Source organism: Vulpes lagopus, chromosome 17 (assembly GCF_018345385.1).
Source record: "Vulpes lagopus strain Blue_001 chromosome 17, ASM1834538v1, whole genome shotgun sequence".
NCBI classification, from domain to species: domain Eukaryota; kingdom Metazoa; phylum Chordata; class Mammalia; order Carnivora; family Canidae; genus Vulpes; species Vulpes lagopus.
In genome coordinates this window covers 20,856,948-20,882,139 of record NC_054840.1, presented here as the reverse complement: position 1 = coordinate 20,882,139, position 25,192 = coordinate 20,856,948, and the positions used below count along the sequence as shown (strand labels likewise).

Here is a 25,192-nt window from a genome sequence, read left to right as displayed (position 1 = left end):
GCATTTGCTGGCTCAATAATCTGGGACATTTCAAATGCAGGATTTAAGACTTTTGCTACTTATTCCCCAAAGTTATACCAATTTAGTCTCACACTATCTGTGTATTTTCTCATACCCTAGCCAAATTTTGATATCATCATAAAAAAAGAAAACACATTTGCCAGGTTGACAGAAAAACAATAATGTGTCCTTATTAATTGAATAATTATTAACTAGACTTGAAAGCTTTGTATTAAAGGAAAGCTTTGTATTAAACTTTGGTTATTTTTATATTGTAGTATTTAGCATTTTTATTTCAATTTATAATAGCTGTTTACCTGCTACCTATGCTTCAATCTAGGTTAGTCAGATGGTTGTTGAATTCAATGTGTACATCTTTTATATATTACATCTTATGTTCCTATGATGATATCCTATAAATATCAACCATGTTTTTAATGGTTAATTAAGCTGAAATTTATCTTAGCATATGATGTGTTTAGTATCTAGGTTTCTGTTTTTCAAAATAGTTAATTTGCTTGATATACTTTACTTGACTATTGAATCTCTTATTCTCCGATTTAGAATACTTTACCTAAAAATTTTTGAGACATAGTAATTTATGTCTAAATGTACACGAGTAAATTTTTTAAAAATGTAATGCACACACCCCATTTTAATATACAAAGTTATCATACTTCTTTGGCTCTGTTTTTGAGCTTTTTTCCTCTATTCCATTTACGCATTTCTGTGGTTCTATACCACTATTTAGAGAATTGAAGCTCCTTAATCCATTTAATATCTGGAAGTGTAAGTCTCCCAATGTATTCTCATTTCAAAAAGATATTCAAATTTGGCCGGGAATGTTGTTAAATTTTAAGACGAATTTCAGAAAATGTTAACAACATAATACACCAAATCCCGCCAATCAGGGACATGTATTCATTTATTCAGGTGTTCCTCAGGTTCAGCAACTTTTGAGTTGCAAGCACTTTGTATATATCATTCTACTTTCTTCTGGCCTGCAAAATGTCTGCTGAAAAATCAGCTGATAGGCCTATGGGGGTTTCCCTCATATGTAATAGTATTCTTTTCTTTTAGTATTCTTTCTTTATCACTTTCTTTATCTTTCAGCCATTTTAATTACTGTGTGTTTTGGCATGGACTGCCTTGGATTGATTTTGTTGAGGATTCTCTGTGCATCCTGGATCTGAATTTCTATTTCCTTCTCCAGATTTGGGAATTTTTCAGCAATTGTTTCTTCAAATAAATTTTCTGCCCCTTTTTTCCTCTCTTTTCCTTCAGGGATCCCTATAATATGAATGTTATGCTTGATGGTGTCACTCAGTTCTCTAAATATATTTTCATTTTTTAAAAAACTCTTGTCCCTACTACTTACCTTGATTTTTTTCCATTACTCTATCTTCCAGGTCACTGATTTATTCTTCTGCTTCCTCTAGTCTACTATTTATAGCATCTAGTGTGTTTTTAATTTTAGTTATTGAGCCCTTCATCTCTGGTTGGTACTTTTTTTATGTTTTCTATCTCTTTGTAAAACGTCTTAGTGAGGTCCTCCACTCTTTTCTCAAATTCAGTGAGTATCTTAATGACAATTATTTTAAATTCTCTATGAGGCTTGTTACTTATCTCTGTTTCATTTAGCTGTTTTGGTGTGATTTTGTTCTGTCCTTTCATTTATCTCACACATTCCTCTGTCTCCTCATTTCATCTAACTCTCTATTTCTATGTGTTAGGAAAGTCAGCTCTGTCTCCTGCTCTTGAAAGTAATAACCTTATGAAGAAGAGGTCCTGCAATGCCCTGCAGTGCAGTGTCCCCTGTTCACCAGAACCTCGTGCTTCAGGGGGTTTCCTTTTTTTTTTTTTTAATTCTTCTTTATTTATGATAGGCACACAGTGAGAGAGAGAGGCAGAGACATAGGCAGAGGGAGAAGCAGGCTCCATGCACTGGGAGCCCGACGTGGGATTCGATTCCGGGTCCCCAGGATCGCACCCTGCGCCAAAGGCAGGCGCCAAACCGCTGCGCCACCCAGGGATCCCCAAGGGGGTTTCCTATATGTATTCTACACATGCTGATGCTGTGGCTGAGCCACTTTTGCCTTCCATCCAGTCATCTGCAGTGGCTCTTTGCCTGTTGTGGGTAGGATTCAGTCCCTGTGTTGTGGATGTGAGTCTGGGGCCATCTTAGGCTTGAGTTGAGTCAGACCAGGCATTTGCCAGAGATGTGGTAGCCCAGAACTGCAGGGTGCTCTCCCCTGAGAGAAGCTTTCACTGGTGGGTGGAGCCTATAGTCAGACCAGATGGCTGCCCCTAGCCCACTGGTGGGGCTACAGTACAAACTGCTCTGTGTGGTTATCCTTCCCTTTCCCTTGGGTCAGGAGTCGCTTTGGAGTGGTGCTGGCTCGTGTTGGAGCTGCTTGCACATGACCAGGTTTGTGGCACCACTTTTGATAAGTTCTGCCAAAGGCATGTTGGAGAGGGCAGATCCAAAGGGGAACACAGAGGTGGGACTGCAGTGTCAGCAAGGTTTGCATGGGTCTGCCGTGAAGGATATCTGGAGACAAGGCATGGCTGGAGGGGGTGCATTCACAGGAAAACTCAGGGTGGGATACATTCTTAGCAAGTTAGGTAGCAAGGGCTGGTACTATTTTTGTTCCCATAGGTGTCCCTGTGTCTAGGCTGTGGGGTAGGGAGGGAAATGGTTCCTGACACCTTTTCTGTTCTTGGACAAGTCTCTCAATGATCCCCTGCCCCTCTAGTACATACTTTGAGATTAGTAAATAAATGTCCCTGCTGTATACCCCAGACATTTTTCAAATTGTTGCTTTGATGCTGTATCTCTTTGGGGCTGTTTCTTATGCTGTCTCTTTAAGAGCAGGGGCTCTACCCTCCTGGCTTTCCCAGAGCTGAGTCCACTGATTTCTAAAATTCTAGGTGCAAAACCCCATTGATTGTAAGAACTCATATTTGGTCCGTCTGGTTTTCAAAGCCATATGTTATGGGAATTTGTCTTTCTGTGCAGGCTCCCTGGTGTGGGGGTCTGTTTCTTTTCCTTTTCTGCACCCAAAGTGTCCCTCCCTCCTTGGGACAGCCCTGCAGTCTGTTTAGTTCCCATGTTATGTCTCCACCCTTCCTACCCTCTTTGATGTGGCCTCTTCTCTACATTTAGCTGTGGGGAATTTGTTCTGGCAGTCTTTGGGTCATTTTTCTGGGTTATTTACGCCGATGTGAGAGTTATCTAGTTGCATCTGCGGGGTGAGGGGAGCTCAAGGTCCTCCTACTCTATCATCTTCCCTAGTAGTCTATTCATTTTTTAGATTGTGGTAAAATTTATCATTTTAATTATTTTTAACTGTACACTTCAGTGGTATTAAATGCATTTATGATGTTGTACAACCTTTACTACCATCCATCTCTACAACCCTTTCCACCTTATAAAGATGAAACTCTGTACTCATTAAGTAACAACTCTCCATTCTCCCCTCCAACCAGACCTTGACAACCACCATCTACTGCCTGTTTCTATGGTTTTAACTACTCTAAGTACCTCAGAAAACTGGAATCATACTGAATTTTTCTGTGACTAGTTTTTTTTCTTAGTATGATATTCAAGGTTCAACCATGTTATAGCATATTGTAGAATTTCCTTTCCTTTGAAAGTTGAGTAATATTTCATTGTATGTATATACCACATTTTGCTTATATATTCATCTGTTGCAGGGCACTTAAGTTGCTTCCAAATTTTAGATTTTGTGAATAAATGCTGCAATGAATATATCTATATCTATATCTATATCTATATCTATATCTATATCTATCTATCTATCTATCTATCTATCTATCTATCTATCTATGACTCTGTTTTCAATTCTTTTAGGTATATATCCAGAAGTGGAATCACGGGGTCATATGTTAATTCTATTTTCAACTTTTTAAGAAACTGTCATTCTGTTTTCCACAGTGGCTGTATTATTCTACCTTCCCAAAAATGTGCACAAGATTTCCAATTTCTCTACAACCTCCCCAGTACTTGTTTTGTTCTTTTCATGGTAGCCATTGTAATGGGTGTAAGGTGGTATCTCATTATAGTTCTGACTTGCATTTCCTTAATGATTTGTGATATTGAGCATTTTTTCATGAGCTTATTGATGATCTATCTTCTTTGTAGAAATGTTTATTTAAATCCTTTGCCCATTTTTTTTGCTTTTTACAAAATTTTAATATACCAAAAGTCCTGCTTTAGTGACATGCTAGTCCCATCAGAAAATAATCCCAATAACCCCTTGTCAGTAACATGAAAGTTGACCAGCCAACTCTTTATTTCTAAACCTCTGTGTGTACATGTGTGTCTTTTAAACCAAAGTCACGGGGCTCAGGTGACTCCTCCTTCTACACCGTGCTTTCCACCTGTTAACCGACCGGTGTCCACCCCCACCTGCAGAAGGATGGGCAGGGCACATGGGAGCCCTATAGTGGCAGTGAGGGAATACCAAGTCTCCACTCAGTAGGAGATCCTTATTTCCAGACTATTCACCTCAAATCTGGCTCTCCATGACCAGAATGTTTTTCTTCCTTTAGGAAAAAAAACCACACATATCTGCACACCCATATATATAACTTTTTTGTTTTTACATTTAAATATAAAAATACTACTCTGCTTTGTGTTATAAATGGAGGACCAAGCAATGAGAACTTTTTCTGCTAAGGTAGATCAATCCATCCTCACGGTGAGGTTATCTTAAGGTGAGGGCTATCTCACCCCAGGTAGGGGAAGCCCTGCACCAGGAGGATGGGAGGCATATTCCTGCCTGATTCTCTCGTAAGTCTCACTTTTAATAGGAAGTTGGTTATAACCTTAAACGAAGTGGAACTTCCCACCAGGAGGGGAAATCCTAACCTAACCCCAGAGTAAGTAACCCTCCCCCCGCACAACACTCAGCTACCTCGAAATGCAACTGACTTTTGTGTGTTGACTTTGTATCCTACTACTTTGCTGAATTCATTTATTAATTCTAACATTTTTTTTCTTTTTGTTCATATTCATTTGTTTTCAGTAGAATTATTAGGGATTTCTATGTCTAAGATCATACCTTCTGCAAACAAAAATAATTTTACTTCTTCATTTCCTTTTATTTTCCTTTCTTGCCTAATTGACTCTGGCTAAAACTTCCATTCTATGCTAAATAGAAATGGTGAAAATGAACATCCTCACCTTGTTCCTAATCTTAGAGGAAAAGCTTTCAGTGTTTTAAAATGGGGTATGATCATTATGGGTTTTTAACACGTGGTTTTTATTATGTTGGGATAGATTCTTTCTCTATTCATCTTTTTTCTTAGTTTAGCTAACTGGATTTGTCGATTTGGTTAATCTTTTCAAAGAATTAACCTTGATTTCATTGATTTTCCTCTATTTTTAAAAGTTTCTATTTCATTATCTCTGTTCTAATCTTTATTTCCTTCCTTCTTCTATCTTTGGGTTTAGTTTGTTCTTATTTTTCTAGTTCCTTAGGTTGCAAGATTAGGTTGTTGATTTGATTTTTTTTTTCTTTATATAGTTTATTCGTAGTTCATAGCTCTAAAATTTCCCCTTAACATTGTTGTCATTGTGTTCTATAAGCTGTGGTATGTTGTGTTTTTATTTTCATTTAAGTATTTTCTTTTCCTTTTTTAAAAAGAATTTATATGACAGAGAGAGAGGGAGGGAGAAGGCACAAGCAGGGGGAGCTGCAGAGGGAGAGGGAGAAGCAGGCTCCCCACTGAGCAGATAGCCCCACAGAAGGCTTAATCCCAGGATCCTGGGATCATGACCTGAGCCAAAGGCAGACACTTACCCAACTGACCCACCCAGGCTCCCTTATCTCTAAGTATTTTCTAATTTCCTTTGTGATTTCCTCATTGATACTTTGGTGGTTTAAGAGTTTGCTGTTTAATTTCTACAAATTTGTGAATTTTTTAGTTTTACTTCTGTCATTCATTTCTAACTTCATCTTCATCCTGTCGTGGTTGGTGTAAAACTGTGTATGATATCTATACTTTAAAAACTATTAAGCTTTTATTTGTGGTCTAACACGTGGTTTATTCTGGGAAAATGTCCCTTTTGCACTTGATAAGAAAGTGTATGCTGTTGATGTTGGCTAGAGTGTTCCGTAAATATCTGTTAGAAATAGTCAGTTCATTGTGTTGTCTTATCTTTTCTTACTTATCTTCTAATTGTTCTACCCATTATTGAGAATGAAGGATTTAAGTCTTCAATTATTACTGTAGACCTTTCCTTTTTTCCCTTCAATTCTTTCAGTTTTTGATTCATATATTTCAATGATCTATAATTAAATGCATAAATGTTTACAATTGTTTTATCTTTTTATTCTTTATCTTTTATTGAATCTTATATTAATATATTAATTCTATGTCTCATAATTTTTTTGGTTTGTTTTAAAGTCTTTTATCTCATAATATTAGTCTTACATAGTATCATTCTGTTTTCTTTTGGTTACTATTTGCAAGGAATATCTTTTTTTCATCCTTTTACTTTCAAGTTATTTATGTCTATGGATCTAAATTGAATGTCATATAGATAGAATATAGTTGCAACATGTGTTTTTATCCATTCTGATAATCTCTGTGTTTTTACTGGAGAACTGAATCCATTTGCATTTAAAGTAATTAGTATCAGTAAGGACTTATTTCTGTCATTTGCTATTTGTTTTCTTTTTCCTCCCATTTCCTGCATTACTCTCTTCTTCTGTGTTTGTTTTTTGTAATAAAATGTTTAAATTTATTTCTTACTTTCTTTTGTACATATTTAATAGCTCTTTGCTTTGTGGTTACCATGGAGATTACAGGTAACATCTTAAAGTTATAACATTCTCATTTGAATTTATAACAATTTAACTTCAATAACATACAAAAACTCTGCTCCTTTACAGTTCTGTCCCCACCACTTTTGGTTAGTTATTGATGTCATGAACTTAAATACTCATATATTGTATGCCCCAAAATATAACTAATGATTCTTTTAAATTCTTTAGTTCCTTAAATAATATAAAAAGTATAATGTGGAATTTTGCAACAAATGTACGACATTAGCTTTTAGACTAATACTCTTTAAAAACGTATGAGTCTCTTTAATCATGTAGTTGCAAACCACTGTTACAATAATACTAGCTTTTATAATTGCCCATGTATTTACCTTTATTGAGATCCTTCTTCATATGGCTTATAGTTATTATCCAGTGTCCTTTCATTTTACCTCACAGGACTCTCTGAGAATTTCTTGCAGAGCAGGTCTAGTGGTAATGAACTTCCTAAGGTTTTGTTCACCTGGGAATATCTTAATTTCTTTCTTACCTTTGAAGGGCAGTTTCTTGATTGACAGATTTGTTTTTTTTTTTTTTTTTTTTTTAGCACTTTGAATATGTGGGTCCGCTTATTGAAGCCACTTCTGGCTTCCAAGGTTTCTCATGAAAAGTCTGCTTATTATTTTTTTATTGAGAATCCTACATATGTGACAAGTGTCTTCTTTCTTGTTGCTTTGAAGACTCTCTCCTTGTCTTTGTCTTTCAAATAGTTGATTATGTGTCTCAATGTGGATCTCTTTCAGTTCATCTTCCTTGCAGTTTTGAGACTCTTGGGTGTTTATATTCAAGATTTTCAACTTTGGGAAGTTTTTAAATATTATTTCTTCTAATGTTTCTTTTGCCATTTCTTATTCTGAGACTCCTCAATGTGTATGCCAGTTACTTGGTGTTCTATATGTCCTTTTGACTCTGTTCATTTTTCCTTAATCTTTTTCCTTTCTGTTTTTTAGACTCAATACTGTCAATTATCCTTTCTTTAAGTTTGCTGATTCTTTCTTTTGCCTGCTCAAATCTGTCTTTGAATCCCTCCTGTGAAATTTTCATTTCAGTTATTACAACTTTTTAGTTTCAGAATTTCCTTCTGGTTTCCTTTTTAGATTTAAAAAAAATCTCTTTATTGATATTTCCATTTTGTTCATACCCCAATTTTCTTGTCTTCTCCACATTATCCTTTAAGTTCTTTGGGCATCTCAAAGAGAGTTGTTTAAAAGTCTTTGTCTAATAGATTTGCCATCAAATCTTTTTCAGAGATTGTTTCTGTTGATTTCTTTTTCCTTTGAATATGCCATACTTTTCTGTTTCTTTATATAAAACCTTGTGATTTCATATTGAAGATTGGACATTCAAATCTAATGATTGGAAATCAGATTCTATCCCTATCTGTGGGTTTGCTGATTTTTGTTTTGTTTTGGTTTTTGATGTCGATTGTCTCTATGCCAAGGATTAGCATGAGATGTAAACCCAGGTCTTCTCAGGCCTTTTTGCAGTCTGTGCTTTTCCATGGGTATGTACTTTTTTTTTTTTTTTTTTTTTTTAAATTTTTATTTATTTATGATAGTCACAGAGAGATAGAGAGAGGCAGAGACACAGGCAGAGGGAGAAGCAGGCTCCATGCACTGGGAGCCCTACGTGGGATTCGATCCCGGGTCTCCAGGATCGCGCCCTGGGCCAAAGGCAGGCGCCAAACCGCTGCGCCACCCAGGGATCCCGTGTACTTTTAAATTTTCTCTGTATTTGCTGTTGTTTTTGAATGTCCTTGTCTTTAATGTCTAACCTCTGAAAGAGGAAAAAGAGAAAAGTGAAGGGAGGAAGAAAAAGGACCTTGGCTCCTTAAGTCCCCTGAACTTCATTTCAGCCAGAGAGGAGGGACTTCCAACAATGGGAGAAAGTGTAAGAACAAGGTCACTCATGTCTTTGCATGAGTATAATCAGAAGCACAGGTCTCTCAGTGGGGAAAATTGGAGAAGGAGACAAACCATGAGAGACTCCTAACTCTGGGAAACAAAGGGTTGCAGAAGGGGAAGTAGGTGGGGGGATGGGGTAACTGGGTGACGAGCAATGAGGAAGGCACTTGATGGGATGAGCACTGGGTGTTATACTATATGTTGGTGAATTGGATTTAAATTTTAAAAATGTAAGAAAAAATAAAACAATTGATTCAAGCAAAATTAAAAATGAAGAAGAAGAAGAAGAAGAAGAAGAAGAAGAAGAAGAAGAAGAGAAGAAGAAGAAGAAGAAGAAGAAGAAGAAGAAGAAGAAGAAGAAGAAGAAGAAAAAGAAGAAGAAAAGAAGAAGAAGAAGAAGAAGAAGAAGAAGAAGAAGAAGAAGAAGAAGAAGAAGAAGAAGAAGAAGAAGAAGAAGAAGAAGAAGAAGAAGAAGAAGAAGAAGAAGAAGAAGAAGAAGAAGAAGAAGCACAGATCTCCGGGTACCTGGGTGGCTCAGTGGTTGTAGTTGAGCATCTGCCCTTGGCTCAGGCATGATCCAGGGTCCTGCATCTGGCTCCCCATGGCCTGCTTCTCCCTCTGCCTATGTCCCTGGATTTCTCTCTGTGTCTCTCATGAATAAATAAATTTTTAAAAAACCTTAAAAAAAAAATGAAGCACAGGTCTCAAATATTTGGAGGACAGAGCCCTTTTTGCCCTCCCTGGTTTTTGGTAGAAGCTGTTCCTGGAACATGTTCACAACTGCCTGCCATGGGGCTGAGGGTGGGGGATGGTAGCTGCTACTATCTGAGAATTAAAATTGACTGAAATGGACTGTACTTTGCTTTCCAAGACTTACTCTGGAAGTTGAAAGCCATCAGTAGACTCCAGAATTCCAAAATAGTTAAATCAGATAAATTCTGCCTGTGTAATTGTTGTCTAGGTAGAGAGAAAGTTTTCTAATGCTTCCCACTTCACCCTCTTCCCAGAGTTCTCTTTCCCTTGAGGAAATTTGACCTTTGTTTTATTGAAAGCTGCTGAAGATAAGATGAGCTCAATGACTGGGGACCCTTTCTGACTGTGAGAATTGGAAATATAGAGATGACAAAATTACATGTATGTGTTGCTATTCTACTTATCAAAGTATTTTTATATCTGCCTGTCACTTCATCTTCCAGCTATCCCTAAAGAAAAGCAGAGAATTTTCCTTTTTTTTTTTTTTTTAGAAATTTCTTAAATTTCCTTTTTACAGAAGAGGAATTTACCTCAGAAAGCCTAAATTACCCTGAGTGGGACAGCTAGTTGATGCAACCCTTGGCTCATGAGTAGCTCATTAGAGTCTAGGGCTTACTCTATGGTACTCCTCAGCCTAGGGGGTTCTGGTTATGAAGAAAAGTGAATTTATATTGACGAGCATTAAACCTCAGGTACACAGCCTCATGTACTCAACCCTGTCCCGACACAAATATATTTAATTCAGGACAATTTGTTTTCCACAATTTAAACCCTTTTTCCTCTGCAGATGCCAGACTTCTTTTTTTTCCCCCCTTGTTACCTCCCTCCCTCCAAGACTATTCTTGTGAAAAGAACTGATATATCTAAACTTCACAGATACTTCCTTCTATTTCAGCTATTGACAGATTTGAGGTCTAAATCATGGGGCAGAAATATGACACAGTAGGCACCTGAGAGCTGGGCTGGAAAATAATATTTTAATCAGGTTGAATTTTTCAGTTTCTGGATTCACCCTGTGCAGATAGAGCTTTCCTGGCCTACCTGGCCACTGAGCAGATTCCATGTAATATAGACTTACCAATAAGGAAGAGCCCTTATATGCAGTGCTCCCATTTTGTAGATGGGAAATTAATGCCCAAAGAGATAAACTAATTTTTAAGGTCACTCTGTTTAATTTAACCTTTGTTTTGTTGAAAGTGATTCAGTTAAGCCCCAGCTTAGTGATTAGTGATCTGTGGAAGGTTGGCTTCTGACCCTGTCATGGAAATTTAGTGCACAGGACGTTTGCTTGGGAATATCCTTAAGATCAACATCCATGGAAGGAAAGGAACAAATGCAGTAGAAGGCAGACAGAAAAGTGGAGCTGTCATAAAGAAACTCAGTTCCTGGTCACTTTAACCAATACCACAAGAAGCCCTGGAGCTGAAATGGTCCATCAGAGTTGTCCGATTCGATTGCAGTGGCCAGGACTTTCTAGTCCAGCCTCCCTCAGTTCTTGGGTACGTGCCACATCAGGAAGGAGTCACCTTGGGCAAGGAAGCTCTGTGCCTGAGGCAATCCCTGGAGGGCTGACAGCCGAAGGCAGTTTGTGACAGCAGTTCCAGCAGCTGGGTCAAGTAGACCTTCCTTGAAGGGGGAATCAAAGCAGTGCTTCTTCACGTCTATCACAAGAGCCTCACTGAATTGGAGGATTAGAGATTGTATCCAGTTGTCATCAACACTTCTGACAAAACTTGGACTTGAAATGAGGATATCCTGGCTACTAACCCTTGTCTTTACCATTCTCCATTGCTGTTAGAATCGAAAATCTTTCTTAGGGGTTTGTGATTTGGAGTTATTTGTGAGTCTTAGATATGAACTGTTGACCTGTGAAGAGACTTGCCAATCTGGTTGGCTCAATCTATTTATCTTCATGCTCAACCACCACAACAAAAATATTTAAGTGTTTCCCTGAAGGTTTAACAGCTCTTGCTATAGAGCAGAATACTTAATACTAAGCTCTCCAAATCTCTTCAAACCCTATAACTTAAAAAAAAAAAAAATCTGTTTACTCCATTCTCCCGGGAGCTGCATGTTGATAAATGATTACTCTAAGGAATTTTCTGAATCTACATCTTCTGTGTCTGCAGACATCATCCTTCATCTGATGAATACTGAACCAGAATTCTCCAGGACCATAGAGGATTTAAGGCTATTACTGAGACCTTGCTATGAATCAACACAGGCTTCACCTAGGACCTGAAGAATTCCTGGCCACTATATTGACTTACGTGTCTTGTTTGTTTTTTAAGCACTTGCTCAAAGGCCACCTCCTCTAAAAGGATTACATGATGTAATACTTGAAAAACACTCCACCATACTTAGCATACATATGTGAGGATTCAATAAATATTAGCTATTATTACTGCTGTCTTTTTATTTATATTTATTTTTTGTTGTATTGTTGTCTTTTTAGGCTTTCTTTCATTTGGAGTTCTATAATGTGTTAAAGGCACAACAAATACCTTTTTTTCCCACATGCCATTGCCACTTGTAGTTGTGGTTTCAGAGATGATGACTGTTTTTGACTACAACTAGCTACTTGGTTCACACCCCATGCATACTGTTCAAGCAGTGGCACAGAGAAGGGAGAGAATAAGACAGAGTGCCAGAGTCACCCACAAGGCACTGAGTCACAGAGCTCCAGGAACATCTGTCCCCAAATTCTCTGACAGTACCTCCAGGCAGCTGACCCCCAAGACACTACATCCTCAAAGTGGCAAAGTGGTATATCCCATCTCTAGAAAACTATTTTAAAACTTTCTTAATTTGGGACAGAATATAAGTTTGGAATGTTCATTCCAGACATCTCATTCTGTTCTCTGGGACCACATGGACCAAGTTCCTTTCCTCTTCTTTAAGACTACTCTTTAATAAATGTGCAGACCTATTGTAGCTGATAGTTCTAGAACATGTTTGTAGAGTTATGCCTTGTATACTGACTGACTTCAAAGATCCTTTGTGTTGCCTAGTCTTCTGCTTCATTTTTGGTGGCTGAGTATGGGCTAGAGATTTAGTTTGATTCTTGAGTGGGTTAGTATCATAGTTCTCTTTTGCAGGCTTGCCTGAGAAGTACTTTCTCCTGCTTTCTACTTACTGAAATGTGACCTTTAAAAAAAAAGACTACTTATGTACGCCAAAGAATGTCGTAGATCAATATTGATATTCATTTCTTCTGAGTTACTCTTGCTGCAATCTTCTTTTAGGGACACCGGTAGCTATATGTCCAGTTCTTGCCATCCCCCCTCTGAGGAGCTAGAGAGACTTATACTCTTGGGCTGAGGATTTAGGGATGAATCTTACAATGTGGTTCTTGCCCCTGCTCTATCCAGTCACATTTTTGTATGGGTAAAACTGGTGTAAGGAAACATGACGGTGAAGCCCACAGAAAGAATTGATGCTACTTCAGTAGCTGAAGGAAGACAGACTGTTTGAATATATGTGAGCACCAGGTTTTCTTTATGTTCATTTTAAAAGTTGCTATTTTTTGGAAATGGTAATACATTTATGTGGTTCAAAATCCAAACAATGTTAACGGATATAAACAGAAAATCTGGCTTCCTCCCCTGTCTCTATTCACTCTGTTTTCCCTTGCTCAGTGTTTATCCTTTTACTGTTTATTTTTAAAATGACAAGCAAATATAAATGCATATACTTATTTCTCCCCCTTTTTGTACAGTGGGTAATTATAGCAGAAACCAGTAATGCTTACCAATATTCATGCTCTCCTCTATCTAGGAAAGACTTTGTGTGTATTTGCATGAGAAACTGACAAGAAGGAAATAGATCATAAATCCACCAAATTTTCTAATGCATTGTCACATCAAGGAAACCATGACCCAGGACTGAAAATGCTTTTCTGTTTTCTTCAGTTCCTCATATTTGGATCAGCAAAATGTTTGCTGTGAAATCTGACTGCTCCGAAAAAGCACAAACATTCACTTTAGATGTGACCACAGAGGATAGTGGATAAGGAAAGTCTTCCCAAGGAGGGAGCAAGTGGCTATAGCAACAAATGGACAGGGGAGCTCCTCCCAAGGACAGCATCAATGTCCAGTCAATTAATCTTCCCTATTCCCATTTTAAAGGGCCTTCAAGGGATGCCTGGGTGGCTCAGAGGTTGAGCGCCTGCCTTTGGCTCACGGCATGATCCCGGAGTCCCGGGATTGAGTCCCACGTCAGGCTTCCTGCATGGAACCTGCTTCTCCCTCTGCCTGTGTCTCTGCCTCTCTCTGTGTGTCTCTTATCAATAAATAAGTAAACTCTTTTAAAAGGCCTTCAAAATGCCTTCCTAGTGGGATTTAGTAATTGCTATGGACAATCACTTCTGTGTATCTCCCATCCTTCCCTTTTCTGCTGAAGTATTTCTATTTTGGTAATCCTTCATCATTACACAATTAAATATTCCATGTATCTCCTAGATCAGTGGACCATAAGGAGATAGATTCAGATCAGACAGAGAGGACGGATTCAGACATGCTGGACTTTGAGTTTGGTGCAGTTACTGGATGGGACTTTGTGTTGTGGGACTTAGTCCCTATCCAAAGGGAGGATATAAGTGTGTTCAATATGCTGAAGAAGAGTGAACCAGAAGTTTGGTGGCCAGAATGGTACACTGTGGAAGACATGGCTAGTGCTCTTAATATCAATTTATTCTCTTCCTCCTAAGCATACAGGTAGACTACATTTTTCTTGTCTTTCCTGTGGTTCAGAGTGACCACATGACTGAGTTTTGACTAATGAAAGAACAGAAGTGATATGCCTATTTTCAGGTTTTCTCATAGAAACCTTCCTCATGTGATTCTTACTGTCTTGGCACTCATCCTCTGACTGAACGGTGCAGACCCCAAAGACTTGAAGAGGAGGGAGTCACAGGATTGCATGGATCCCTGAGTGACAGCCTAGAGCAGAACTCTTCAGGAACTTGCTCTTCAGATCTCAGCTGGTAAAGCCTCTTCCTATCCTTCCAGCCATTACCTGCCTGAATGTCAGGCATTCAAGTACTGGCTATCTAGTGGTATGCCAGTACTCAGTACAAGTACTTGTACCACTAGAAGTCTGGAGCCGGGCATTTGCTCTCAGAAGTTTTCTGTTCCTTTCCTGGCCCATACTGCTCTCTCTCTGGAATTTTAAGCCAGCACCTTAGAGTGTACTTTACAGAGTCTATTTCAGAAATGTACATCTGTTCTTACTCATTAGATCATAAACTGCTTGAACTCATATATCATATCTTTTGCTTCTTTCACCACCTCAGTGCCCAGCAAAGTGCCTGATACATAGTGGGGGTTCAATATGTTCTAATTAATCAATTCACTGATTTCCCAGTGGGGCAGATGAGAAGTGATTGGGGTACTTGAATGAGGTATCTCTGAACTTTTGACCCTTTCCAGAGCTCTCCAGGAGTGTTTTGGCATGTCTTCCAAGAAAAATTGTAAGTCAAAAGAAAATATCATTTTTACTGATGATTCAGCCAAAGTTGAGCATCTACTACTCTAGAAAATTCTGCTGACAGCTTTGCTTTTATTAACTTTTAAGCATTAATGATTCTATAAGAAAATCAGCTAGGGATTATGTTCCATTTTTTTTTTTTTTTTTAGGTGGTTAAGTAAAGTGTTTCTGGGCATGTATACTTGGCTAAGGAAATTCCTTGAGTTGAGAAGGAAATTCTTTTTATATATTGTCTTTTTAAAAGTGAGTCATCTGACTTTGGGGAAATTTTAAAGGTTTATAGTGGAACGAGCTTGTAAATATAGGTCTATATAACAAAACCATTAGTAAACTACTTGATTACATTTGTTCGGCATTAATTAAGCATCTGTCAAATTAAAGGCACCGTACTAAATACAATGAAACATGTAACAGTGAATGGAACCATGTGCAAAATGGAAAGAATTCTGAATAATTAGCAGAATTAATAGTAGTGATGTTAATAATAATAGTATTAATAATAATAGTAATGGGAGCTGTCAGTATTAGCCACTTAGTAATACCAGAAATATTAGTCAGATTGTCTGTAACTCTCAGAATAACTCCTAAAGGTAAGTATGTACTGGTGTCCATATTTTTGTAGTTTAAGAAACAAAAATTCTGAGCTGTTCAAGATTACAAAACTACCAACTGAATTTTTTTTTATTTTAAAAATATTTATATTTAGAATTCGCCAACAGGATACAATTTAGATGATCCCAATTTTATTGCCAGTATCCAATGCAGCATGGAAGCAAGTCAAACATATGCCTTTTTCTATCAGGCCTCATCAGGGAGGGAGTTGATGTTGGCCACACCAAGGTCATAGAGCTCCTTCACAGATTGTTTAATGTGGTGCTCTTTGGCCTTGACATTTACAATGAATGCCAGTGTGTTGTTTTTTATTTTCATAGCCACTACCAAATGAATTTGAATATAGTTCTCTGACTCCATATGCAGTTTTCTGCATTAAACACATCTGCTTGCTATCACAAAATCTTGATTCAAGTGTAGACTTTGCTTCTTAATGCTCAGTAATCTTGCTGAGTCTCAGTTTTCTCATCTTAACAGTGATGATCATCATGACTCTACTCCTCTCCCAGGGGGGTGTTTTAATCAAAGGGCCTATTGAATGTGAAAGTGACTATGAGCTGCAAAGCACCCTATGTCTGCAGATGATAGTAATAATAATTAGTAGTAGTGTTAGTTACAGTAACTATCCTCCAGTTGCTTACGATCTAGAAAGGGAAATAGAACATGCAAAAGAGTAGTATGAAAAGTGACAAGTAATGCAATCAATATATGTACAGAGAAGGAGCTGGAGGTGTCGAGAGGGACAGACTTCTCTGTTGGGATATCAGGGAGGTACTGCACATATGTGGATATGGACTTTTGGGGAGTACCACGGCCTCTGCCCTGAAAGAGTGGCTCTACTCAACAGCAGGCACAGGCAGAGGAGAACAATTCTGTAGAAAGTCTTTCCTTTAGGCAGGCAAAAACACCCTAACAGTACAATGGAGTTTGAAGGCAACTGGCATCAGAGTCACTGTAGTCCCAGTTTGAAAAAAAAAATGTAGTAATTGCTGTATATGCCTTAGAGACTCTAAACAAAGGGTCAGCAAACTATAGCCCGAGGGCTGGGTGCTTGTTTTCACAAATACAGTTTTACTGGACTATAGCCATATCCGTTACTTACATATTTCCTATGGTTTTCTGTTTTCTTGCTATAATGACACAGCTGAATAGTTGCTACAGAGACTGTATGACTTGAAATGTCTAAAATATTTACTATACAGCTCTTTAGAAAAATATTTAAAGAATTCTGGTCTAGACAGAGACAGCAGCCATCAGTTAAATAAGCAACTCATTATGCTAAGTGTATATACGCACATACGTGAGTAGGGAGAGGGACCAGAGAGGGGAAGCTGGGGTGAATCATGTGAGTGCCATGTACTTCTTTATTCACTGTCCACAAGACCTATCTGGTTGGCCATTAGTTACTAGGAGAGGCAGTACTCTGTGATCAGTGGTTTGCAAGCTTGGCTGCATATTAGAATCACCTGGGAATCTTTTAAAGCTCTGGATACACAGGCCATAAGACCAATTAAATCAGAATCTCTTGGGGTGTGACTGGACATCAGTAATTATTAAAGCTTTGTAGGTGATTTCAGTGTGCAGCCAAGGTTGAGAATCATTAATGTAGTGGAAATAATGCTGGCCTGAGTTTCTGAAATGCAGTTCTAACCCAAGCTCTGGCACTATTTTAACTAATTAGTAGAATGTCTCAATCAGAAATTAATTAGTATGCTATGCTTTCTTCCTTCCAAAGCAAGAATTTTTACTGTCTTTCTTAGGGTAGGAGGATGCCTGGGAGGTTTTAAAGTAATGGCATTCTTATTTTGTTTTGTTTTGTTTTGTTTTTTCTTTCCAGTCAGAGATTGTTCTTGTTCCATGTACAATGGATTGCCATTTATGGACCCTGGGACGTATCAAATGGACATGGGAAAGGGAACAGTCATTATGCAAGTCCATTTGGAATTTAAGATGTGCTAAGTAAATAAAAAATAAAACAAAACAAAATCTCTCTTTATTTAAATAGCTCTTCAGTATTATACCTTATACCTAAGGTATAGGTATCTAAATACTTTCTTTTCTCTAAGGACTCTTGACTTTTCCAGATTGAGAGTGAATGGATCAGCCAAGGTGGTTAAGAGAGAGGTGTGAGAATAAACTATGGCTTAGCAATTTGGCACAGGGCTGTGGCTGTCCATTTGCTGCCACAGGACTAATTATTTACTCCAGTATAAAGTAGGGCTACTGAATCAGTGACCACATTTTGGTTTGTGACTGGAAGGCTGGTCTAGCCCCGCCCACACTTTCATGGACCACTGGCTAGCTCCAGGGTTAAAGAGTCCACATTTTGGGAGTGTTTTCTGAAGGTATGATTGAAATTCAAATATGTTAAATAGAGTTGTAGAGCACTTAACCCTATTAACTCATTAGCTCACATTAATATAGTTAATTTATTTGACTGACCTGAGGGAAAGGACATTGGTCTAGTGAATGTAAATGATGACCAAGAAGGAGGACAAGAATGGTGGTAATTAGGGAAGGTAGATCAATTGAGACCCTATTAGGAGGGACCTGGGAGACCGGATAGAGATTCTATTCAGTGAGAATTTCTTTATTTTTTCCCCTTTGATTCTAAAAGTGATAATCGCCAGAGAAAATTTGGAAAAAAAATTTTTTTAATGCAGAAGAAAAACATTAAAAAAAAAAACTAAACTAAAATCACCTTGTAATCTTTTCTGTTAATTCCCAATACTTTCTGGTCCATTTTCTCTGTTCATTGATTGATGCAAAGTTCTTTGACAACAGAAATAAATTTAATAATTACTTACCTGTAGTGTTGTCCTTTGACTCTCAGATGGTTATAGCCCAAGTGAATAATTTTCCACTGACTTACTGCTGTGCCTTCTCAGGGATGCTGATGAAATGTGGACAGTATATTAAACTAAAATATGGTATGACTGTACACACTGTGATGGTAGATATCTTTCCTGATATAAGAGTAAAGGCAGGGAGTAACTTACTGACTGTGAGAGGGAAGAGACAGCATAATCAAACCTATGTTTGTTTTCTGGAGTGTTCTCTAAAACAAGAACAAGAATGTGGTCTTTTAAGTATTTAAGAAAGCACTATCAGATCAGTTAACATGTCTATAAAAAAAAAAAACACAGTACTGTATAATGACCCAGAAAAAGTGCAATAATCATGAGTGATATATAAACATTGAGAGGCATTATTTTTCCTCAGAAGTGATCGTATTCTCATTAATAGTGTTTTTTTCAGAGGGTTTTTGCCCCCAGTTTTTTAGTCCCATGTTAGTGCATTACTAAATTTAAAGGGCTCAAAACTAGTCATTGAACACAACATTGAGAATCCCTGCCCTAAAGAACAAAGGAGGGTATATTAGCCTACTCAGGCTGCCATACATAATTCCTCAGGCTGAATGGATTCAACAGCAGAAATTTATTTTTGTAAAGTTCTGGAAGCCGAAAGTCTAAGATCAAGGTACCAGCAGGATTGGCTTCTGGTAAGACCTCTCTTCCTGGTTTGCAAATAGCTGCCTTCTTGCTTTGTCCTCACATGACCTTTCCTTTGCATATGTGTATCCCTGGTGTCTCTTCCTCTTCTGTAAGAACACAGGCCACATTGAGTTTAGAAGCACATTTAACTTTAATTACCTCCTATCTTCACATATAGTCACACTGGGGGGCTAGGGCTTCAACATACTGATTTTAGAGGGATGTAATTCAGTCCATAACAGAGTTTGTGATTTTTGCATATCGAAGGACAAGGTGAAGTTTCTATTAGCCTTGGTATTGGGAGGATTTCTGCTGTGGACAGGACCATAGATACAGGATAATTAAAACCATGTTTTTGGAATTGCAGGCAAGGTTTAAGTTTAACTGGAACATAAGATTTGTGGAGGGTGAGATTTTGGATGTAGGTTGAAAAGGTAGATTGAGACAAAGTTGTGGAACTTTGGAGAACCAGACAAGGATGTCACTTGATTTGGAAGGGTAACTGAGAGCCACTGAAGAATTTTGAGCTGAGGAATGACATAGGTCAAAGATGCGCTATAAGCAGATCATGCTGGTGAAGAATGGATTGGAAGGTGGGGCATATAAGATAAGAAATAAGGAGGCCAGTTAGAAGGCTACTGAAATAATTAAGGGCACTTCAGAGGCAGCTTGGTATGGTGTGGTTGTTAAGAGCATTGACTCCAAAGTCAGGTTGTCTTGTTTCAAAGTTGATTTATGCCTCTTACATAACTGGATTACTTTAGGCAAATGACTTTACTTCTCTAAGCAGTTATTTCTTTGTAAGTGATACATGGCTGATGGAAATGTTAAGAATTTTACACGAGTCAATATATATAAGGTGCTTAGAAAAGTACCTGGTATGCAATGCTGTTAAACTGTTTGCTTATAGAATGAAGGTGGGAAAGCACTAGATAAAAATCCCAAATCACTTTCTTTTTATCTTGACCAACTTTAAAATAAGTTTTTGTCTTAATGAATCCTGTAATTTTCCCCTACATTTATATCTCAGGCCTACTTTTGTAAACAATTAGGTTTTTGCTCAGCCTACCCCACTTTGCCTCCACGGATCCTGCCAAAAGAAATCCGAAGTATACCCCACCAGGATTCAGAATGCATTTAAGTAACCAATAAATCTTTTGCATTTAAAAGATACAGCTGTTCTAAAAGTTTACATCTGGACTAAGTAAGGTATGTAAATAGAAAGTCAAACTATGCTAAAAATCTCATATGTCTGCATTCATTTGAACACCCAGACTATAATGAACCAAAACACGATAAACTCTGCATAGGAACATAAACACATGCCCTGGAACATTCAGGACAAGCCCACAAGGGCAACACTACTGTGATTAAAAATATTATGAGGTTGCAGTTTTTCACTAGGTTCTCAAAGGCATACAGAATGGTGTTTTTTACATCTAATGCAATATTCCATGCTGTTAGTGGATGGTACTTGGACTCAGTTTGAGTTAGTCTGTGTTTAGGATGAATTATGTAAAATCCCCAAATCATCTGTTTTGTAAACATAAGAAAGGAAGTGATTCCAATGAATAGGAAAAGTTGTTCCAAATTGGGAAAATGGAAAATCAGGGCCAGATGGAAGTGTGTTAGAAGACTTGAAAGCTCTAGCATTGCAAACAGTGAGCTTGCATCCTCTCTCATGCCTTGAAGTGAAGGGAAACCTTATTTATGATTCCTGGGAACTGAAGTAAGGGCCATATATTTGTTGTTTATTCATTTTTTCATCGTGTCATCAAAGTATTTATTATTAAGAACTTACTATGTTCCAGGTGCTAGGTTTCTCAGGAAGCTCACATCCCAGTGGTTTACAAGAATATAACAGCTGGAAGGAAAGCTTGATTATGTAGTTTAACCTCATGACTCGACAGATGAAGAAACTCTGGTAAATCAGTGTCAGGGCTAGGCCTCCAAGTCCCTGACCCTCATTCCAGTGCCCTACTTGCCATAGAACACTGGCACTTGAGGTAGACACTTAGACATTCTTCACATTGCTCACTGTGCAAAGATGAGGAAAACAGTGAGAAACCAGATAATCAAGCCTTGGAAGATGACCAATGGTGTCACTTAGTAAACTCCTCTTTAAGGCCTTAGGTCACTTTCCTCTGCCCTTGGAATAGCATACATAGCATAGCATTGCTTATGAATTCCTTGGTATTAAGTGAGGGGTGAGGAAGGATTAGGATCATGGTCTGTCACATCTAAGGTCTTCATTCATTATAGCTAATGGCTGAAAAAACAAGGGACTTCCAATGCAGATCTAGATTTAAATCCCCACTCTAGAATTTTCTAGCTGTTTTTAATGACCCCTCTCCTCAAACCTCAGGAGAAGTACCTCTAAATGAGGTATGCTGATATTACTTACTACATAGTATTGTTGTGAGTGTTGGGGAAGGTCACTGAAAAGGCGTGACTGCCAGTTGACTGCTGGGCTGGATCTTGGTGATTAGATGCTTCTTACCCCCTCTCTTGTCCTTGGAATGTGGGTTCCACTTCCTTTTCCCATCCCAGAAGCTGTCCCAAAGACATAGCCTTGAGATAGTGCTGTGGTGTGGGAAACACCTACATGATATACACAGCGGGACCCAGTTGACATATCTATGTAAACTTTTAAGATTTGGTAGGTGAATGTGGGGATCCAGTCATCTTGCTTCTGCCCCAAACAAGCCTCATATATAAGATTGCTTTGCTTATTGAAACTGCCACCTAGCAACCTGGAGTGGCCTGCCTCTTTTCTTTGGTCTTTCCCAGCCCTCTGTATATGGGGGCTGGTTTCACCCAGGAATTTCTGAGAGGGTTGCAACCAACAGTGATGTACTGAAGGTAAGGTGCTGAGTACATTGCCTCTAGGGTGGTAAGCTTAATAATTTAATGGTAGTTAGCGTATCATTTGTCCCTTCAAACAGAGAAATGCCAAACATACGTAGTAATGTATTATTACTGTATTTCTTAGGGTTCAACATAGCCCCTGCCCACAGCAAGTTCCCATTCCATCAGACAAGGCAGACACATACATAAATAACTTGCTTGCAGTGCTGATTATGATAAGCATTTTAAGGAGAATATCTAGTGTCTTGGAATAGAGGAGCAAGGGAGACTAATTTAAATTTCTCCTTGTTCCTAATCATGGTGTATTTCCTATTGAAGATGGAACTAAGTGTTTTCAATGAAAAAACAAAGTGATTTAGTGGGTTGAATGTGAGAATTTAGGTAAATTGAATGGTTTGGGAAGAGGTTCAATGAAAATTGAGCCTGTTTTTCTATCCTGAAATTGTTAATATGATAATGTCTGCTATCCTGTGCTAAGGGAGCCAGAGAAAATAATACCTTTTTATTGAAATTTAGATTTGTTCAAAGAGAAAAAAAGAGAATCAGTTTTTGTGTGAGATGTGACTTCCACAGCTGAAAACAGGCACGTGGAAATGTGGTTCATTTAGAGGTGCAATGTTTTATGATGATGCTGCTTCTGATAAAAAGAACAGGAAATAAACAGTATAAAATGTTGATGTTATAAAACATTCCATGTGAACTAACATCAATAGAGATGAATAGGGCTTTCACGTAATTAATGCCAACCTGCCTCTGCGCTGTCGTTTATTGTAGAACAGACAAAAGCAATTCAATCAGCTTTTCCAGAGCAAACCCACGCGATCTTAATTAATGGGTTAATGATTTTAGGAACAACAACAAAAAGATAATGTAGTATAGGACTTCAAAAGTGGCTTGGAAGCTAGATTACAAATTTAAGAAAGATATTTTTATGTAACTGGGTCGGGGGTAGAAACCAGAGATGTTTCCTTCCTTTTCACTTGCTTTTTTAATTGAACACTCCTGACATTCTCTGTGCTTCACCTATGAAGTCAGAAGGCCTGGGTTTAAGTCTTGGATCTCAGTCGCTAGATGTAGGAGATTTTATTTCATCATTTATTTCACTAAATTTTCACATTCAACATTTCAGTGGGTATAGTTTACCCACTATAAAATGAGGGAATTTGGTGGGATGATGGTTAGGGTTTCTGAATAGTATTGTCAGATTAGCACAACACAAAAGTAAAAACAAAACAAAGCAAAGTGAACACCAGTTAAATTTAAATTCAAATTCAAACCCAGTTTTAAATTCACATGTAACTGGGCATCCTCTCCCTTATCTGACAACACTGTCTATAAGGTGTCAATTTTACCCCTTCCTTATGTGAGGTTTGAATAGTCACCAGACTCAGGAATCAAAATATCACTTTTTTATTCTTACTATCCAGGTTGATCTGGCTTTGAGTTAAAGCCAAATTCAGTCTCCCCTTCTCTCAAACATTACTCCCAAATAAATTCCTAAAAAGTATTTACCAGCTATCCCTTTGCAGGAGAAGAAGTGAAAGAGGAGCTGGAAATGTTACTGCAATCCTGCCCCTACCCCACGAGTGGGCTGGAACACTTCTAGAAGCATGTAGAAGGCTTAGTGGCAGATCACCTTCTATAACCATTTCTCTTGGGATGACGTGGATTTCTTCTTGCTGCTGCTCATACAAGCTTCACAATAAAGTATAAGAAGATTTAATTCACTCATTTAATCTTGATTGAAGTCTTCATAAATGCCATTAAAAATAGCATGTACAGAGCTTACTATTTGCTAGAAATATGTAAGTACTTTATGTTTACTAATTATTTAATCTACATATCAGTCCTATGAATTAGTTTGTATTATCATCATCATCTCATTTTACAGCTGAAGAAACTAAGGCGCAGAAATGTTGAGTAATTTGCTTGAAATCAGACAATGCATAAAAAACAAAGTCAGCACCTGAAACCCAGACTATGTGGCTCCAGTGACTGTACCTATAACCATAATATTAGAGGTCTCCTGTCATCAATGCCAGGACAGCACCCCCAATTGCTGGAGAAAATAATCAATAAAAAGTTAAAAGGAACATTGAAAATCCTGTCAAATTAAAAAGGTAATTCTTATCAACTTTATAGGATATATGGCACACATATATTTGATAGATGCATGGTTGATATTATATATGTTTATGCATTATTTATATCAAGCCAATTTGATATATAGACATGGACATATCTGGAAGTCAAGACATGCCAGACTGAGTGGTAGATGAACATTTTCTCTAGTGTCCTTCTTGCCATATTCATTATGTTATTAGCTTTCCCCTTTTTGCTATACTGACATATAAAGGCAGTTCCATGCCTCTTTCACCAAACTTTTACTGAGTGAATACTGTGTTCTAGATACTGTTTTAGGCCTTTGAAATAGAAATATATACAAGACAGGTTTCTTTAATAATACCTTTGTTGACTGGCTCTGTGGAGGGGGGATTGAGACCAAAAGAGGAAATTTCAGGCAGCCTTTATTTAAGAAGTGGGGAGGCAGAGAGTGTATATGACATATTAAAAAGACTTTCTCAAAGAACTTCTTTGGAAGCACCCTTGAAAGAAGTGCCTCAACAAGAAAAGAAGCAATAAAAATAATAAAGGTAAGCACGAATAAGAAGGAACTAATGAAGTTTGTGAAATAAGGTAATGTTAGAATTTAGGTCTAGTTATGTGTAAAATTGACCAAAGTGACAGTCATTTAAATAAGATGTTGTAGGTAGAATAATGACCCTCCCACAGATGTCTCCAGCCTAATCTTGGAAGTCCTGAATATACTTTCTTACATGGTATAAAAGATTTTGCAGATGTGATTAAGTTACAGATACTAAGATAAGAAAATTACCATGGGTTATCTGGGTGCAATGTAATCACAAAAATCCTTATAAGACAGAGACCTAATGAGTGAATGAGTGGTTGGAGTGATGCAAGAAAGGCACCATGGCCTAAGGAAGGCAGGTGAGTTCTAGATGTTGGAAAAGGCAGGGGAACAAATCTATCCCTAGGGCCTCCAGAAGGAATACAGCCCTGTCTGAATCTTGAATTTAGGATTTCTGACCTCCAAAACTGAATTGTAATAGATTTATTGAAGCCATGAAGGTTGTGAACATTAGTTACAGGGGCCATAGAAAATGCATACACAAAGGATGAATTATCTCTGTCAGGTAAG

At 37.9% G+C, this 25,192-nt stretch overlaps 1 protein-coding gene across 27 annotated transcripts in view; it reads left to right on the top strand.

The window, feature by feature from the left end:
* Nucleotides 1-25,192, top strand: part of TPRG1 (tumor protein p63 regulated 1) — a 287,018-nt gene that overhangs the window by 11,572 nt on the left and 250,254 nt on the right. For 6 of the 27 annotated variants that reach the window (XM_041731593.1, XM_041731598.1, XM_041731572.1 and 3 more), the window contains 2 exons: nucleotides 23,502-23,777; nucleotides 23,864-24,092. The exons of 18 other annotated variants lie outside the window; for them this stretch is intronic. The gene's annotated coding sequence lies outside the window, so the exon portion shown is untranslated. Of the gene's footprint in view, nucleotides 1-14,322; nucleotides 14,496-23,501; nucleotides 23,778-23,863; nucleotides 24,093-25,192 lie in introns of all 27 variants that reach the window. 3 more of the 27 variants (XM_041731574.1, XM_041731580.1, XM_041731576.1) reach the window with 2 other exon arrangements.